The sequence below is a fragment of the Bos indicus x Bos taurus genome, chromosome 6 (assembly GCF_003369695.1).
Source record: "Bos indicus x Bos taurus breed Angus x Brahman F1 hybrid chromosome 6, Bos_hybrid_MaternalHap_v2.0, whole genome shotgun sequence".
NCBI lineage: Eukaryota > Metazoa > Chordata > Mammalia > Artiodactyla > Bovidae > Bos > Bos indicus x Bos taurus.
This window is the reverse complement of record NC_040081.1, coordinates 18,484,684-18,504,724: the sequence shown is the minus strand read 5'-3', so window position 1 is coordinate 18,504,724 and position 20,041 is coordinate 18,484,684.

Genomic DNA, 20,041 nt, shown 5'->3' with positions numbered 1-20,041 from the left:
TATTCTAAAATCAGTGCAAATTTCTTGCAGTTGTTAAGTGGTCACAATCAGAAGACTAGTTCATGTGATAGTCAACTCATAGGAGAGAGAGAATAGACAATTGAATTTTCAGTCTTTTCAATAAAATATTAAATACCTAATTGAGTGCTTTCCCCCCAGTGTTTGCAGAGGATTCAGGCTGAGAGGCTTTGGTCCTCCTTAGTGCAGTAGAGGGAGAAGGCCATGGCACCCCACTCCAGTACTCTTGCCTGGAAAATCCCATGGATGGAGGAGCCTGGTGGGCTGCAGTCCATGGGGTCGCTAAGAGTCAGACACAACTGAGCGACTTCCCTTTCCCTTTACAAAACAAATAATGTTTGCAGGGAAAAAACAGTGACATACAGATTGGTCATTTATTTAGCAGATGGGAAAAAAGTTGAAAACAATTGAACTTTAAATAACAAAAATGAGGAGAGAGTGATTATCTTTGCTTTATACTGATAAAGTAGTGGTTGTATGTATGAATATTTTATAATACCTATGTCATAGCATATGTTGTTAATTGTTAAAACAATACATATTGAAATATATATGATTTATTCTTTTTAATAGAGTTAGCAAATTCCCTTGAGTTTGCTCAACTTAATGTCAAGGTCAATTAACATATGCCATTTTTATTCCACCAAGTGTGACATGTTTATTGAAATGTGGTATATGGACTTTCTATCTTTTCACTAAGTGGTTTCAAATTAACTCAAATCTGTATGCTCAGAGAAGACTGTGTTCCATAATATCTGTTTCCTAGAAGTAAAAGTATGGTAAGAATAAAGTAATAAAAAAGAACAATAAGGAGGAAATAAATTGTGCAAGGGCTGGAGCATAATGAAGTTGTTACTGGCATGAATGGTACTAACTGTAAATTGTATCTGGGTGGTCAAGCCACAAAGAGATGATGCAATCAGTGATAAAACTATGTATCTTAGGACACAGTCACTTTATTACCACTTTTATTTTGTGCTCTTCTCTTTCTAAGGTCTTTGTAATATATAGTGTAATTTATGGATACCTTGAGTATGACGATCCTTGCTGAAATGTAGCTTATGGAACTTTTCAGTAAGGATAAGTACTTCCTGAAAATACTTCATTTTGAAAATCAGTTTTTATTTCCAGACAATTTATAACACCTCTAATTTTTTTATGAAAATATACATTTTGTATTTTAAGCTTTGGGTTGATTTTAATATTTTTAAGTTTTTATGTGCATTAATTTAACTTTTATAAAAAGTAAGACAGTTATTTGGGGATGATACTAGAATTATCTCCTTGGTTATATTATAAAAATAATGTTTGTCGTTTATTCAGTAAATGCCTGGAACTTGAATTATTTTCTGTATTCTTTCAACAGCCTTTGGCCATAGATGCCATTGTGTCCTCCACGTTTTACCAGAGGAAGATGAGCTTTGGAGCAGTAACAAATCCGTGGTTACAGAGTTAGGAAGTGGTCAAGCCAATTAAAATCCAAGTTTATTCTAGGCCCATGATCAGCTACTATACTGGCATAGGAAAAAAAATAACTAATTTTGTTTTTAGTCTCCATAATTGTGGTTATGTGCGGGTAGAAGGAAATACATGAATTTAAGGACTTCTTTGATAATAAAAAAATTGCTTGTCGGTTTTAGAAATGAGTGCTTTGGTCCATGATCCTAGTTTCCCCTGCAGATCACATGAAAGCAACATTCTTCATGTGCTCCTTGGTTCACTTACTGTAGAGTCCAGCAGTGCTGGTGAGGCCGGATCACTGCCCGGGGTGGGGTTTTAGCTACAACTAGAGAAGGCAATGGCACCCCACTCCAGTACTCTTGCCTGGAAAATCCCATGGACAGAGGAACCTGGTGGGCTGCAGTCCATGGGGTCGCTAAGAGTCGGACACGACTGAGCGACTTCACTTTCACTTTTCACTTTCATGAATTGGAGAAGGAAATGGCAACCCACTCCAGTGTTCTTGCCTGGAGAATCCCAGGACGCCATCTATGGGGTCACACACAGTCGGACACGACTGAAGTGACAGCAGCAGCAGCTTAGACCATGGTAGTCATTGTTAACTCACCAAGTCATGTCCAATTCTTTGCAACCCCACGGACTGCAGCATGCCAGGCTTCCCTGTCCCTCACCATCTCCCAGCGTTTGCCCAAGTTCATGTCCATTGAATCAGTGATGCCATCCAGCCATCTTGTCCTCTGTCACCCTCTTCTCCTTCTGTCTTCAGTATTTCTCAGCACTGGGGTATTTTCCAGTGAGTCAGGTCTTCACACCAGGTGACCAAAGTATCGGAGCTTCAGCTTCAGCATCAGTCCTTCCAATGAGTATTCAGGGTTGATTTCCTTTAAGACCATGGTTATGTTGGGTGAAATTCTCAAGGTACTGCAAGGCTGGAGAACATCCAGAAGCAAAGACTTTTTAACTGACTTCTATTTCTCTTCCATAAAGTACCATTTTCAGTTTGAAGTTTCAGGAAACATTCTTTAAATGAGGAGGGATGACTGACTTCTGTCTTCTACTTTACCTTTATAGTTTTTAGGTTGCTTTTCCCCTGTGTTAGTGAAATGATGGCATATGACACTGGTGACTGATGTTCTGGCACATACTTTGAGGCAAAATTATTCTCAAAGTTGGGAATTATAATATTATTGATCCTTACTCTATATCTACCCACCACCACCAGCTATACTCCATCCCTGTTACTTCTTAACTTACTAAGTAAAGTCAGGTTAGAAATATTAATTTTAAAAATACATTTAGTTACAAATCTGACCTGTAATCAGCTATATCAGCAATGTCAGTAAAACTATAGTGTATGCTGTGTATATAATTTTATTATTTTTTAATTTTTACATTAGAATATTTTATTGAAGTATTATTGATTTACAATGCATTAGTTTCAGATATACAATGTAGTGATACAAATTTTATAGAGGCTATTTATTATAGTATTGTACCCATTTAAATTTATTATCAAATATTGGCTGAGTTCAGTTCAGTTGCTCAGTTGTATCCAACTCTTTGCGGCCCCATGAACCACAGCACGCCAGGCCTCCCTGTCCATCACCAACTCCCAGACTTTAGCCAAACTCATATCCACTGAGGCAGTGTTGCCATCCAACCATCTCATCCTCTGTCATCCCCTTCTCCTGCCCTAAAACTTTCACAGCAACAGGGTATTTTCAAATGAGTCAGCTCTTTGCATCAGGTGGCCAAAGTATTGGCGTTTGAACTTCAACATCAGTCCTTCCAATGAATATTCAAGACTGATTTCCTTTAGGATGGACTGGTTGGATCTCCTTGCAGTCCAAGGGACTCTCAAGAGTCTTCTCCAACACCACAGTTCAAAAGCATCAATTCTTCTGCGCTCAGCTTTCTTTATAGTCCAACTCTCACATCCATACATGACCACTGGAAAAACCATAGCCTTGACTAGATGGACCTTTGTTGGTAAAGTAATGTCTCTGCTTTTTAATATGCTGTCTAGGTTGGTCATAACTTTCCTTCCAAGGAGTAAGTGTCTTTTAATTGGCTTTGTGGCTTGTGCTATACAAAATGTTTTATGGCTTACTTATTTTACACGTTGTTTGTACCTCTTAATCCCCTACACCAAGTCTGCCCCTCCCTTCTACCCTCTCCCTGCTGGTAGCCACTACTTTCTTTGTTCTCTGTATCTGTGAGTCTGTTTCTGTTTTGTTATATTCATTTTACTTTTTAGATTCCACAAACAAGAGATGATATATAGTGTTTATCCTTCTTTCTCTGACTTACTTCTTTAGCATAGCATCTGCTAAGTCCATCCATGTTGTTGCAAATGGCAAGTCTATTCTTTTTTATGACTGAATAGTATTCCATATCTTTTACCTAGGAGTGGAAATTCTAGATCATATGATAGTTCCATTTTTAGTTTTTTGAGGAGTATCCATACTGTTTTTCCATAGTGGCTGTACCAATTTGCATTCCCACCAACAGTGTGCAAGGGTTTCCATTTTTCCACAGCTTTGCCAACATTTGTTACTGTGTTCTTTTTTATGGTAATAATTCTGAAAGATGTGAGGTGATATGTCAGTGTGATTTTGATTTGCATTTCACTGGTAACTGGTCTTCCCTAATAGCTCAGTTGGTAAAGAATCCATCAGCAATGCAGAAAACCCCAGTTTGATTCCTGGGCTGGGAAGATCCACTGGAGAAGGGATAAGCTACTCACTCCAGTATTCTTGGGTTTCCCTGGTGGCTCAGCTGGTAAAGAATCTGCCTGCAATGCAGGAGACCTGTGTTTGATCCCTAGGTTGGTAAGATCCCTGGAGAAGGGAAACGCTACCCACTCTAGTATTCTGACCTGGATAATTCCATGGACTGTAAAGTCCATGGGGTCACAAACTAGCTGAGTTGAGCATCTTTTAATGTGCCTGTTGTCCATCTGTGTATTTTATTTGGAAAAATATCTATTCAGGTATACTGCCTAATTTTTAAACAGGTTGTTTCTTTTTTTATATTGAGTTATATAAGCTATATATTTTGGATGTTGCTTTTGTTCAGTCACTAAGTCATGTCTGACTCTTGCAACCCCATGGACTGTAGCACGCCAGGCTCCTCTGTTCTCCACTGTCTTCCAGAGTTTGCTCAAACTCATGTTCATTGAGTCAGTGATGCCATCCAACCATATCATCCTCCATCATCTGCTTTTCCTTCTGCCTTCAATATTTTCCAGCATCAGGGTCTTTTCCAGTGAGTCAGCTCTTCACATCGGGTGGCCAATGGATTGAAGCTTCAACTTCAACATCAGTCCTTCCAATGAATATTCACGACTGATTTCCTTTAGGATTGACTGGTTTGCTCTCCTTGCAGTCGAGAGGACTCTCAAGAGTCTTCTCCAATGCCACAGTTCAAAAGCATCAATTCTTTGGTGCTCAGCTTTCTTCACAGTCCAACTTTCACATCCATACATGACTACTGGAAAACCATAGCTTTGACTAGATGGACCTTTGTTGGAAAAGTGATGTCTCCGCTTTTTAATATGCTGTCTAGGTTTGTGATAGCTTTTCTTCCAAGGAGCAAGCATGTCTTAATTTCATGGCTGCAGTCACCATCTGCAGTGATTTTGGAGCCCAGGAAAATAGTCTGTTGCTGTTTTTGTTTTTTCCCCATCTATTTGCCATGAAATGATGGGACTGAATGCTAACCTCTTATTAGTCATATCATTTCCAAATGTTTCCTCCTATTCAGTAGGTTGTTGTTTTATTTTGTCAGTGGTTTCCTTTGCTGTGCAAAAGCTTTTAAGTTTAATTAGATCTGATTTTTTTGCTCTCCTTAAGAGAACAAAAACATATTGCTATGATTTATGTCAAATCTGTCTTTGTTTTCTTCTAGGAGTTTTGTGGGTTTTGGTTTTAGATTTAAATGATTAATTCATATGAGTTTATTTTTGTATATATTGTGAGATGTTTTAATTGTTTTCCATGTAGCTGTCCTGTTTTCCTGACACTGTTTTTTTAAATTATTTCTTAATTAGAGGATAATTGCTTTAAAATTTGTATTAATTTCTGCTGTACAACAGCATGAATCAGATGTAAGTATACATAAATCCACTTCCTTCTGAACTTCCCTTCCACCACCACCCTCAGTCCCATCCTTCTAGGGCATCACAGAGCACCAGAATGGGTTCCCTGCAACACTGCTTATTGAAGAGACTGTTTTTTTCTCCATTGTATCTTCTTGCCTCTTTTGTCATAGTTTAATTGACCATAAGTGGGTAAGCTTATTTATGGATTATCTGTTCCATTCCAATGATCTATGGGTCTTTCTGTTTTTAATGTGTCTGTTTTTGACCCAGTACCATACTGTTTTAAATAGTGTAGCTTTAAACCATAGTCAAAAGTCAGCAAATGTGATATTTCCCTGTTCCAGCCCTATTCTTCTTTCTCAAGATTGTTTTGGCTATTTGAGGTCTTTTTTGGTTCCAAAAAATGGTGTTGAAGGAGACTCTTGAGAATCTCTTGGACTGCAAAGAGATCCAATCAGTCCATCCTAAAGGAAATCAGTCTTGAATATTTATTGGAAGGATTGATATTGAAGCTGAAACTCCAATACTTTGGCCACCTGATGCGAAAAACTGACTCATTTGAAAAATACCTTGATGCTGGGAAAGATTGAAGGTGGGAGGAGAAGGGGAAAACAGAGGATGAGATGGTTGGATGGCATCACTGACTCAATGGACATGAGGTTGAGTAAACTCCAGGAGTTGGTGATGGACAGGGAAGCCTGACTACTGCAGTCCATGGGGTCACAAAGAGTCAGAGATGACTGAGTGACTGAGTCGGAGATGACTGAGTGACTGAACTGAACTGAAGTGTTTTAAGATTGTTTATTCTATTTCTATGAAAAATACCATTGGTATTTTGGTAGGGACTACCTTGGGTAATATGATTGTTTAACAATATTAACTTTTCTAAGCCATTAACATGGTATATCTTTCCATCTATATGTGTCTTCTTTGATTTCTTTCCCAGTGTCTTATAGTTTTTCAATGCAAGTTTTTTTCCTCCTTAGATGGATTTATTCCTAGTTTTTTTTTTTTTTTTTTTTCAATGTAAGGCAGGTTGTTTCCTTAATTTCTCTTTCTGATAGTTTATTGTTTGTAGAAATGCAACAGATCTCTGTATATTACTTTTACATCCTGTAATTTTACCAAATTCATTAAAGAGCTCTAGTAGTATTTTGGTGACATCTTCTGTGTCATGTCATGTCATTAGCAAACATGATGATTCTGCTTCTTTTCCAGTTTGGAGTCTTTTTCTTTCCTTTTTTTTTTTTTTTTGGCTCTATGATTACTGTGTCTAGGACTTCTAAAACTATATTTCATAAAAGTGATGAAAGTGAGCACCCTTTTCTTTTTTATGATTTTAGATAAAATGCTATCAACATAATATCATCATCATATTATCATCATTAAGTATGATGTTATCTGTGGGCTTTTCATATGTGGATTCTATTACATTATGTTCTCTCTATACCCACTTTGTGGAGAGTTTTTTTTTTTTTTTCTTTAATTGGTATTGAATTTTGTCAAGCTTCTTCCGTATCTATTGAGTTGAACATATGACTTTTATTCTTAAGTTTGTTAATATGATGTATCACATTGATTGGGCTTCCCTTGTAGCTCAGTGGGTAAAGAATCTGCAATGCAGGAGATCTGGGTTTGATTCCTGGGTCAGGAAGATCCCCTGCAGAAGGAAATGACAACTCACTCCAGTATTCTGGCCTGGAGAATCCCTGTGTGGACAGAAGAACCTGGCAGGCTACAGTCCATGGGGTTACAAGAGTCGGACACATATTAATCACATTGATTAATATGCAGATATTGAATCATTCTTGCATCCCTACAATAAATCCCACTTGATCATGTTGTATGATCCTTTTAATGTATTTTTGGATTTGTTTTGCTAACATTTTATTGAGGATTTTTGTATTTGTGTACCTCAGTAATACTGGCCTGTGATTTTCTTTTTTGTCATATCATCATCTAGTTTTGATATCAGGATGATCCTGATCTGAAAATGAGTTGTGGAGCATTCCTTTCTCTGCAATTTTTAGAGAAGTTTGAGAAGTTAAACCTAAATATTTGGTAGAATTCACCTGCAAATTTTTCTTGTCCTGGACTTTTGTTTGTCAGGAGTTTCTTTCATTACCATTTCACTGGTCTCTTCATATGTTATATTTCTTCCTGGTGCAGTCATGGCAGATTATATTTTTCTAGAAATATGTCCATTGCTTCTAGGTTGTGCATTTTACTGACATATATTTGTTTGCAATAATCTCTTATCTCGTATTTCTGTACCCACTCCAGTATTCTTGCCTGGAGAATCCCCATGGACAGAGGAGCCTGGTGGACTATAGTCCATCGGGTCACAAAGAGTCAGACAGGACTGAGCAAATAAGCACAGCATAGCACAGTGTTATTTTTAGCTTCTCTTTTTTAATTTCTGATTTTATTTGATCTGCCCTCTTGATGAGGCTAGCTAAAGATTTATTGTTGTTGCTATTGTTTAGTCATTAAGTTGTGACTGACTCTCCTGCAACCTCATAGACTGTAGCCCACCAAGCTACTCTGTCTGTGGGATTTCCCAGGCATGAATACTGGAGTGGGTTGCCATTTCCTTCTCCAAGAGATCTTCCTGACCCAGGAATCAATCCCCTATCTCCTGCATTGGCGGGCAGATTGTTTACCACTGAGCCACCATGGAAACCCACAAAAGTTTATTAGTTTTCTTTATCCTTTTAAAACCAGATCTTAATTTCATTGACCTCATTTTTTGTTTTGTTTTGTGTTTTTCTGTTTCTTTTATTTATTCTGTGTTCTTTATGATTTCTTTCCTCCTACTAGCTTTGGACTTCATTCATGTTTTCCTAGTTGCTTTAGGTGTAAATTTAAACTGTTTATTTGAAATTTTTCTTGTTTCCTGATATAGGCTTGTATTGTTATAAACTTCAATCTTAGAACTGCTTTTGCTGCATTTCATAGGTTTGGGCTCTTTGTGGTTTCTTTTTCATTTTTTCTCTTAAGTATTGCTTAATTTATTCTTTGATTTCTTCAGTTATCCATTGATGGTTTAGTGGTGAACAGCTGACTCATTTGAAAAGACCCTGATGCTGGGAAAAATTGAGGGCAGGAGGAGAAGGGGACAACAGAGAATGAGATGGTTGGATGGCATCACCAACTCAATGGACATGAGTTTGGCTGAAGTCTGGGAGTTGGTGATGGACACAGAGGCCTGGCGTGTTGCGGTTCTTGAGGTCGCATAGAGTCAGACATGACTGAGCAACTGAACTGGACTGAAAAATATACTCACAATCCAGCCATATTTCACTGTTTCCATTGCAACATCCATGATGTGATTCATCATGGCACATGCATGCTAAGTCGCTCAGTCATGTCCAATTCTTTGTGACCCCATGGACTGTAGCCCATGAGTTTCTTCTGTCCTTGGGATTCTCCCAAGCAAGAATACTGGAGTGAGTTGCCATTTCCTCCTCCAAGGGATCTGCTGTTGTCTCTTAATTCTTCTCTTTTCCATCCTTGACCCCATAGCCAATAAGTCACTCAATAGCCAGTGTTTAAAATGTGAGAATCATATTACTCCTTTGTTCTAAAACTTCTGAAAGCTTCTCTGTCTGAATAAAAAAGCGAGTTTTTTACAGTGCCCTGTGAGACTCTCCATCATTTGGCCTCCATAACCACACATTCCTTGAAGGATCTGGCTACCTCAGGACACTGACGGGCTGGCCCTTCTCCCTGGAATTATATTTTTCCAGATATCTTATTAATTCAAGTTCTCATCTCCTTTCACTATCTGTTTTAATGCCTCCTTTTCAAGAAAGCCAACCTTGATCATTTTGTTTTATAAAATTGAAATCCTGTCTCACTTGACATTGCCAGTCTGCTTTACCCATCTCTCCATTTTTTCTTCCCATAACGTTTGTTTATTTCTAGCTTTCCATTTATCTACTAACTAGTATTAATTATCTTTTTTATTTCTGGTAGAAGGTAAGCTCCTTGAGGAAAGAGATTTTATCTATTTTATTCACTAACTTACTCAAGTGCTTAAAAGTGTATCAGAAACTCAGAAACTGAATATTCATTAAATATTGTTACATGACTAAACAAGAAGCAGTCAAAAATTAAATTTTCTCAAGGCCATGTGGAAGCATCATTATATTTTTAACAAGCAAATATACTGAATGTGTTCTCTGATCCACAGAACAATAAAATTAAAAATTAATAATTAAAGGAACTTTAAAAAAAAATCCTGAATGTCTGGAAAAAACAAAATAATGTACTAGAAAAAAACCCTTGAATTAAAAAGCAAATCTTTAGGGAAATTATAAAATGGTAAAAACTGAACAAAAATGAAAACATTACAGTTAAAATTTATTGTGTACACTAAAACAGAGTTTGGAAAGAAATTATAGCCTTGTATAGAGTTAGTCACAAAGCAGGAAATGTTGAAGTCATACTAATTTCCTTTTGAAAAAGAGCAACAGAATAATGCCAATGAAACAAGAATACAACAAACATAAAAGCAGAAGTCATTTAAACAAATAATGAAAGAAGTCAAAATTTTAGCAAGATTTATGTATGGATTAAAAAGGAAGGTGCTAGCAAAAATATTCTAGGAAAGTGGGAAGTAATCTCAGATATAACAGATTTTTTAAAAGCAATATATGAATACTTTATAAAATATAAATATGATAATTTGTTTTCAATCAGAGGCAATATCAGTTCCTAGCTGGCATTTGGAAATCTGTATAATTGTCTTTATAATTATCACAGTGGCTGGGGATGTGATATATTTAGTGTCCAGAGCCCAGGATAGAAAACTAAAATATTGAAATAAATTGAAATGATTAATGAAAGATACGCCATTTTCCTCTTTTCCTACCCTTCCTTTTCCACAAAAAGCCCTGGTCTGTATTGCTTTATTTCTTAATTTTGCTGAACTTTATATTGACAGAAATATCTACCATAAGTATTTTGTTTCAAGACATAGGAAAAAAGGACAAGTTCATGAATAAATTTTATGAGGCTGGCACAACACTACTGTAAAATCATCTAAGAACAGTATAAGAAAAATATGTGATAGATAATTTTTATTTTAAATCTAGAAGTAAATATCTTAAGTAAATTGTATCAAAGTCAAAATACACTAGGAAACAGAGGATGGTTCATCATTATAAACTATTATTTTTTTCAACTACCTTCATTTTACCACATAAGTGAGTATTACAACAAGCAGATAAAGCATTTCATAAAACTAATTACTTATATTTGGTTTTTAAAATTCATAAAACAAGGACTAGATTGAACTTTCCTAACAATAAACATCTGTATACCTTAAACCCACAGAAAGAAAGCATTCTTACTGCAAGAAATTTAGATGAATTTAGATGCATAATATCAGGGATATGATACAGAGTTCATCACAGCTACTTTTTAGCATAATATTGAAGATCATTGCCAGTGGCTGTGATTTAATGTTTGTGCGTGCACCCCCCACTCTTCCTGTTAAATTTATGTGTTGAAATCCAAATGCCCGAGGTGAAGGTATTAGTAGGCGGGGATCTTTGGGAGGTGATTAGGTCATCCACATGAACGAAATTAATGTCCTTCTGAACGAGATCCCAGAGAATAGCCTTGTTTTCTGTCATGTGGGAATATGATTAAGAAGTCTGTGTCCCAGATGAAGGCCTTTATCTGACTATGCTCTTCTCAGACGTCCAGCCTTCAGAACTGTAAGCAATACATCTCTCCTGTTTATAAGGCACACAGCCTGTGGTGTTTTGTTAGAGCAGCCCAAATGGACTAAGACAGCCAACATTTGAGAAACAGGCAGGAAGAGTGTTAAGGATTATAAGGGAAGGAAAAAAAATCTGTTATAGATAGTTCAATAGTAAACAATTTTTAAATAATAATGACAGTTCCCCTGAATGAAAGTTCAACTTAGAAAAGCAATGATACAATTCTTTACTAGCATCAAGCAAATAAAAATAATTTTAAATGGGATTAGATTTACAAGAGAAATGTAAAATATATAACTTATGTTATAAATTAATACAAGTAAAACTAACAGTACATAAAGCTCCTCAGAGAAAAACATGAGAAATATATTAAAGGAGTAAAAATGAAAAGATGCTCAGCATAATTAGTCATTATGGAAATACAAATAAAGCCCACAATGAGATACCACTTCACATCCACTAGAATGGCTAAAATAAAAAGGAAAAAGCAGGAGCTGCAGAAGCTATTGAATAATGGGAATCCTCACACATTACTCGTGGGAAGTAAAATGGAGCAGTTATGCAAAAAAATTTGTTGATTTGTCAAAAAGTTAAACTTAGATGTGACCCAGAAATTCTTTTCTGAAGTAGAAGGCCAAAGAATCGAAAACAGCTACTCAAATACTTGTACACAAGTATTCATAGCAGCACTGTGAACAATAGCCAAAGGTGGGGGAAAAATAATCTATCAGCAGATAAGTAGGTAAACCAATAGTAGTATATTCATACAATGGAGTATTATTCAGCCATAGAAGAGAATAAAGTATTCATATATGCTACAACATGGCTAAACTGTGAAAACATTAGCCCTGTCTGGCTGATATCTAAATCAGTCCTGATCCAAAATTCAGGTGGACTTTTGTATTGCGTATTGAATAGTTGAGTGAGATTTCTTTCCTTCTCCATTCTCTCCTACCTTCCTCACTTCCTTCCTTCCTTCCTTCCTCTCCCCTCCCTCCCTTTCTTCATTTCTTTCTTCAGTTAAATGTTTTGTTTTGTGGTAACTATAGATTCACATGCAGTTGTAATAAATTACATAGAGAGGTTCACTTTATACTTTGCCCAGTTTCTCCCAGTGGTAGCATCTTGTGAAACTATATTACAGTATCACAAGCAAGGTATTGGCATTGCTATACATCAAGGTACAGAACACAGAAATTGGATTTCTGTCCAATTCACAGAAATCTATCTTGTTACCATTTATAGTCACATATATTTCTCTCTTGCCCTAATTGTGTCATTTCAAGAATATTCCATAAATAGAATCATATACTACATAATCTTTTGAGATTGGCTCTTCTCAGTATAATCTGGAATTTCAAGCTGTGGTGTGTATCAATGGTTCATTCTTTTTTATTGCTGAGTGGTATTCCATGGTATGGATATATGAGGTTGTTTAACCATTTACCTGTTAATGGTTTAGAAAGACATCTAGGTTTATTTCCAGTTTTTGTCTATTAAAAATAAAGCTGCTATAGGAGTTTTAATGCCAGTGTTTATAGCAGCATTAGTCATAGCAGAAAAGTGGAAACAACACTTGTGTAGGTCAACAGATAAATGGATAAACAAAATGTGATATATATATTATGCTGTACTGTGCTTAGTCACTCAGTTGTGTCAGATTCTTTGCAACACCAGAGATTCTAGCCTGCCAGGCTCCTCTGTCCATGGGGATTCTCCAGGCTAGAATACTGGATGAGTTGTCATGCCCTTCTCCAGGGGATCTTCCCAACCTAGGGATTGAACCCAGGTTTCCCACATTGCAGGCAGATTCTTTACCATCTGAGCCACCCTGGAAGCCTGGTGTGTGTGTGTGTGTGTGTGTGTGTGTGTGTGTGTATAGCGAGAGAGAGAGAGAGAGTGAGTGAGTGAAGTTGCTCAGTCGTGTCCAACTCTTTGTGACCCCATGGACTGTAGCCTAACCAGGTTCCTCCGTCCATGGGATTTTCCAGGCAAGAATACTGGAGTGGGTTGCCATTTCCTTCTCCAGGAGATCTTCCCGACTCAGGGATTGAACCCAGGTCTCCTGCATTGTAGGCAGACGCTTTACCATCTGAGCCACCAGGGAAGATCAATATATATTATATATATATATATATTAGCATGGAATATTTTTCAGCCTTAAAAAGGAGTAAAATTCTGATACATACTTCAACATGGAGGAATCTTGAAAACATTATGCTTAGTGAAATAAGAGAGGCACAGAGTCATACTCGAATCTATTTATTGTGTATATTATGTGAAATATCCAGAATAGGTAAATCTATAGAGACAGAAGATAAATTGGTGATTTTCAGTGGCTGGGGAAAGTGGGAAATAGGGGGTTGACTTGCTTAGTGAGTACGATATTTTGTTTTGTGATGATGGAAGTTTTTATAAATTGATAGACATGGTAGTTGCACAACACTATGAATATTTTATGCCAATGAATTATGCACTTTAACATAAAATTTGATGTTTAGTGAATTTTGCCTCTCTAAAAATAAGTAAATGAATGAATGAGTCAGCAAAACATTGTAAAAGGTAAAATAACTCCTGAATACATAGAAATATAAAACATCTTTATATAGAAATTTTAACCTAGAAAATATGTTAATTATCTTTAAATTTCCCATAAACTCTTTGAAATATAAATTATATATAGCACTATATTGGGAGAAGGCAATGGCACCCCACTCCAGTACTCTTGCCTGGAAATCCCATGGACGGAGGAGCATGGTAGGCTGCAGTACATGGGGTCGCTAAGAGTCAGACACGACTGAGCAACTTCTTTCACTTTCCACTTTCATGCATTGGAGAAGGAAATGGCAACCCACTCCAGTGTTCTTGCCTGGAGAATCCCAGGGACAGAGAAGACTGGTAGGCTGCAGTCCATGGGGTCGGTCGCACAGAGTCGGAAACGACTGAAGCGACTTAGCAGCAGCAGCAGCAGCACTATATTAGTTTTACCATGTCCAATATATTAAGTTGATATTTGTATATATTGCCAGATGATCACCACAGTAAGTCTAGTTAACATCTACATCTACCACTACATATAATGATACATTTTTTTCTTGTGATGAGAAAATTTCTGATTTACTCTCTTAGCAACTTTCATATATACAATATAGTATTATTAACTCTTGTCACCATGCTGTACCTTATATCATATGGACTTATTTATTTTATAACTGGAAATTTGTACCTTTTGAGCACCTCACCCATTTAGCTCCTTGTTCCCTCTGCAACCCCTACTGTGCCTTTGGTAACAACCAGTCTGTTCTCTGTATAGCTGAGTTTTTATTGTGTGTGTGTGTGTGTGTGTGTGTGTGTTTATTTTTTAAGATTCCACATATGATATCATATATTGACTTAGCCTGACTTATTTCACTTACTGTAGTACCCTGAAACCTCATCTATGTTGTTGTAAATGGCAAGATTTCACTCTTTTCCATAGTGTTATAGAGATAAAATTGATATATATTGCTGTATTTGTGTAAGATTAATAACATAATGATTTGACTTCATATATCATGAAATGATTACCACAATCAGTTTAGTTAACATCCTACATCTCATATAGTGACAGTAAAAAGAAAAAGAAAAAAGAAAAAGCTTGTGGTGATAACTCTTAGGACTTACTTTTTTAACAATTTTCATGTACACCATATGGCAGTATTAACTGTAATCAACAGATTGCATGTTATGTTCCTTGTATTTATTTATCTTGATACTAGAAGTTTGACCATTTTCTCTTTTTTCCTTCCCCCACCTCTGGTAACTACAAAAAGATTTCAGTCTTTTTGTGGCTGAATAATATTCCATTGTGTGAAATATTCTTTACCCTTTCATCTATTTTTGGTTGCTTAGGTTGTATCTATATCTTGACTATTGTAGAAAATTCTGCAGTGAACATAGAGGTATAGATATTTTTTTGATAAATTCATTTTCACAGTATAATGAATTAATATTTCAAGTAGACTCTTATGTGGAAAGAATTTTTATGAAAGTTAATAATAACAGAGAGAAATGCCTTCTTCCCAGATATTAAAAGATGTTTTAAAGCTATAGTACAAGAGCTTCTGGCTCTTGTACCTAGGATGGAGAAGGCATCACTCTCACTCTGACACGAAAAGTGCAAAGCATCTACAAAATTATTATTGTTCTTCAACTCCTCAGTGAGCTGAGGCTACAGAGTAACCTGTTTGCCCCCAATTTAAAGAAAGACTTTTGCTCCCAACTGAAATTTGTGCATGGCAGAAAGACAGCACTGCCATACAGCTGGGTAGAAAGAATTTGCATTTCACAAATATCTGAAGGCTGAGCGTGAAGGTATAAAGTTCTTGGGCAAGTATGAGGCTGCAGATACAAAGGGAGTTTGTATAAGTTTGTAGGCTCTTCTCCACAAGTAGGCATTCACAAGAAAACTGAAAAGCCAGTCAGGAAAGCTAGAGAGCTCCTGTGAGTGGTGCAGGCTTGAACAGTGTCACACTGCTGTGGGAAGGCATTAAATTCTCCACGGCACTTTCATCCATAGACCAAAAGACAGAGTATTGCCAAACATTAACTCCCTCTACTTTGATCTATATGTTCACTATAATCCCATAAAAATCTCATATATGTTAAAAATTGAAAGATTTTTTCCAATATATATATAGAAAAGCAAAGGAACTAGAATATTCAAAAACATTTTGAAAAAGAACAGAGGCAACACATAATATCAGATTTCCGGATTTACTCTAAAGCTACAGTATTGGCTGCAAGAGTCTATGTAGAAAGCAGAACAGAATAGGGAATCTAGAAATAGACCCACCCACGTGGTCAATTATTGTATCAGAACAAAGGAAATTTAATGGAGCAAGGACAGTCTTTTCAACAAATGGTACTGAAACAATTTGCTATACATATATAAAAAAATAATCTTTGACCCTTACTTCTCAAGATATATAAAAATTAAGTTAAAATAGATTGTATTTCTCATTGTAAAACCCAAACTTAAAACACTTTGAGAAAAAAATTTATGTGAGAAAAAGATCTTTGTGATTTTGAGATAGCTATTTCTTTTTTTTTTTAATCATGGGATATTGCTTTAGTAGGATTTATTTCTATACAAGTAAACTATGCATGCCCTTTCACTATATGATATATTTTAGTTTACTTTTTATTGGAGTATAGTTGCTTTACAAAGTTGTATTAGTTCCTACTGGTGACTCAGTAAACAATCTGCATGCAATATAGGAGACCTGGGTTCGATCCCTGGGTCGGGAAGATCCCCTGGAGGACGAAATGGCAACCCACTCAATGTCTCGCTTTGAGAATTCCATGGACAGAGGAGCCTGGTGGGCTGCAGTTCATAGGGTCACAAAGAGTTGGATGTGACTAGCACTTTCACTTTCATACCATTTTTCTAGATTACACGAATATGTGTTACTGCACAATATTTGTTTTTCTCTTTATAACTTACTTCATCCTGAAGACAGTCTGTAGGTCCATTCACATCTCTACATATGACCCAGTTTTGTTCCTTTGTATGGCTGAGTAATATTCCATTGTACCTATGTACCACATCTTCCTTATCCATTCCTCTGTTGATGGACATTTAGATTGCTTCCATGTACAGGCTATTGTGAATAGAGCTACAGTGAAAATTGTGGCATGTGTGTCTTTTGGAACTATGGTTTTCTCTGTATATGCCCAGTAGTGGGATTGCTGAGTCATATAGTAGTTCTATTTTTAATTTTTTAAAGAACTGCTATATGGTTCTCCATAGTGGCTGTATCAATTTACATTCCCACCAACAGTGTAAGAGCGTTCCCTTTTCTCTACACCTTAAGATTGGCCATAGTGGGAAGTTGGAGGCGATCTGTGTCTTTGCAGAACCTAATATATAAGATGTGGTAGAGAGAAAACTCTAAAATATGATTCACCAGTGAGGAGCAATAAGCTACAGTGCAAAAGTTGCTTAACCTTATTCACCTTTAAGTAGAAATAATAAAAATGCATATACAATGGAGTTACTGAAAAAAGTAATGAGTTAATATAGCACCTTGGTCCCTTTGGGCTGATGTAGCACAGGACTGGAGACTGGGTGGCTTAAAAACAAATTTATTTCTCACAGTTGTAGTAGCGTGAAGTCTGAGATCAGATTGCTAGCATGGACAGGTTCTGCTGAGGACCTTCTGACAGATAGCTATCACGAGTTCTCCTTGTGTCTTCACGCGGCAGAAAGCAGAGAGGAAAGCAGTTCTCTCAAGGTACTTAGAAGGGCACTGGTCCCATCATGGGGCAACATCCTCCTGACCTCATCTAATCCTAATTACCTCCCAAAAGCTGAGTATGACTTCAACATATGAATTTTGGAGGAACATATATGTTCAGTTCATAACTTGAAGCATATGTAAAGACTTTGACAGAACAATATTATAAATTATAAATACCCAATAAATACTAGTTATCAGAATTTTTGTTCTTGCATGTAAGACTATGACAAGATGATTTTAGTAGTATTAAGTGAAAAAAGTAAGAAACAGGCTTTAAAGGGCTGAGAGAGAGAGAGCAAGAAAGCTGCATAATTCCTACCACTGTTAAATCCTCTGACTCTGTAATTTGAGATAAAGCATTTCAGAAGCGAAATTCCCCCATTTCTTGGCTCTTTCTACCAATATCTCAGTAAACCTCATAGATCTGAAATGGCTTATCTCCCATTGGTAACAAACTCTGGGGATATTTATAATAAGTTCTGACTGCATTGTACCTTGCCTGTTGGCTGCTCCAAACTTTCCTTCCCGTGGATTCTCCCCCTTTCCCTGGTTAGAGCTGAGCTGTAAGTATGCACCATTGCCCTCTACTGGATGAAGTGTAGTGGCTATTAAAAGTAGGGTCGGATTTTCTGGAGCTCTAAATTTAAACTTCATGTGTTATGATTAACTCATGAAATAGTATCAGCATTGCTTAATAAAGCCCCTAAATAGAATTTGGTTGCTGGATTACATAGTGACATCTTTTATTCCTTTGTTTTATTTCAGAAAAATGTTAAAATACTTCACTGGAATATATTTGGACATTAGTTTCTTTCTGTTTCAGTTGCATATGTATAAATAGTTTTACTTTGATGACTTGCCTGGGATATTGACTTTTTTCCTTTTTTTAGTAGAAAAGTTTGAGATTGTTCTTTCCAAAAATTATTATATCTGTATTAATTCCAACTTTGAAATCTGAATTTGTCCCATCTTAGATGCCTTAATATGTTAAAGCTTCATGCCCTTTATCCTCTTCTTAAGTCAGTTTCTAACTTCAAAACTTGTCCAAATATGGCAGTTGGTTTCCTAGGAAAAGGTGAATACCAGGGGATGATGTCTTCATCACCCTGTACAGCTACTTCAGTCTTAAATTTTCTCTTGGTTAGTGTCAGCTGTTCAGTTAAGACAGCCAAATTCTCTGTTAAAATAATCACGCTGATAACATAAAAGTTAATAAACTATTTTAAAGATAAATTTTAAAAAAAGATAACGACATAAGACTCATAAGATTTAATTTTTTTTTTTAGGTTTTGGACATTGAACATTCCAATTTGTTTTCTTGACTAACATTCAAGAATATGTTAAGTCTGGAAGTAACTTTTAATATTTAACTTCCTAAAAATGGTTAATTTTAAAGTATAGAATTAAAGTTGCGTGTTAGCTTGTTAATTTACTTTGCTGTATCTTTAAACTTAATTTTAAGAACTGTGTATCATGTGCTTCTCTAGTGTCTGCATTATGTTAAAGGCAAGCACCCCTCCCCAACAGTCAACTAAAATGTCCCATTTCTCAACACACTTGTTTTAGTTCTATTAAAAATGAATTGTAACTAAAACAGAGATTCTAAGCCTCCAGGCCCGTTGAGTCAGAAGATGAGCAATGATCTGTAGTAAGGAAGGTTTGTCCACAGAATCTTTTGTTATGACTCTCGTGTGCCCAGAAAGAAGACAACTAACACAACTTAACAACTAAGACAAAGGCAAAATCGTAGGAAGGACCTTAAGAGGGAATGCAAAGGCAGTATTAAAGCACGTTAATTAGAAACAGTACAGTATGAACGAAGAAGGCACCTCTCCCGGGGTGAGAGGCACGGGAAGCGGTTGTGGGAATGAACTGAATGAAACACTAAACTTCCTGCGTGGGTTTTGAAAACAAGTGGCAAAAGTGGGCTTTGAATCTACTTGATAGATAGCTCTTCAAGGTAGTTTATACGAAGCTCCACCTAGTGAAAGGGAGGTAATTTTGGAAAATCTGTATTTAATTTCATGATGGGAATAACATTTAAAGTTTGTCATTTATCTATTAGAGTGTTCTGACACGGTACCTCAATATAACTGAAGCTTTATTGGCTGACCGCCAGGACAAAATGACTATGAAAAAACTGTCAGAAGTTGGTTTTGTGTAACTTTAAAGAAGAGGACAGCAGAAGTTGTATTTGTTACGATCTTTTTGTTGTTGGTTTGATGAGCTTCTTTGCCATTGAGCTGATATTGCATGTGTTTTAGAAGAGGACATCAGGACAGCATCCAAATGCAAATGCTTCAGGCTGGCATGTTGTTGTACTTAATGATTTTAAAAGGCTGTGTCATGAATGAAGGGATCATCTTTGCAGAGAGAGTATTGTGAAGTTAAGTATTTTCCCAGTTTCCTCTGGCAAAAAGCTCTGAAGCTATGGGAAAGAGTTTGTC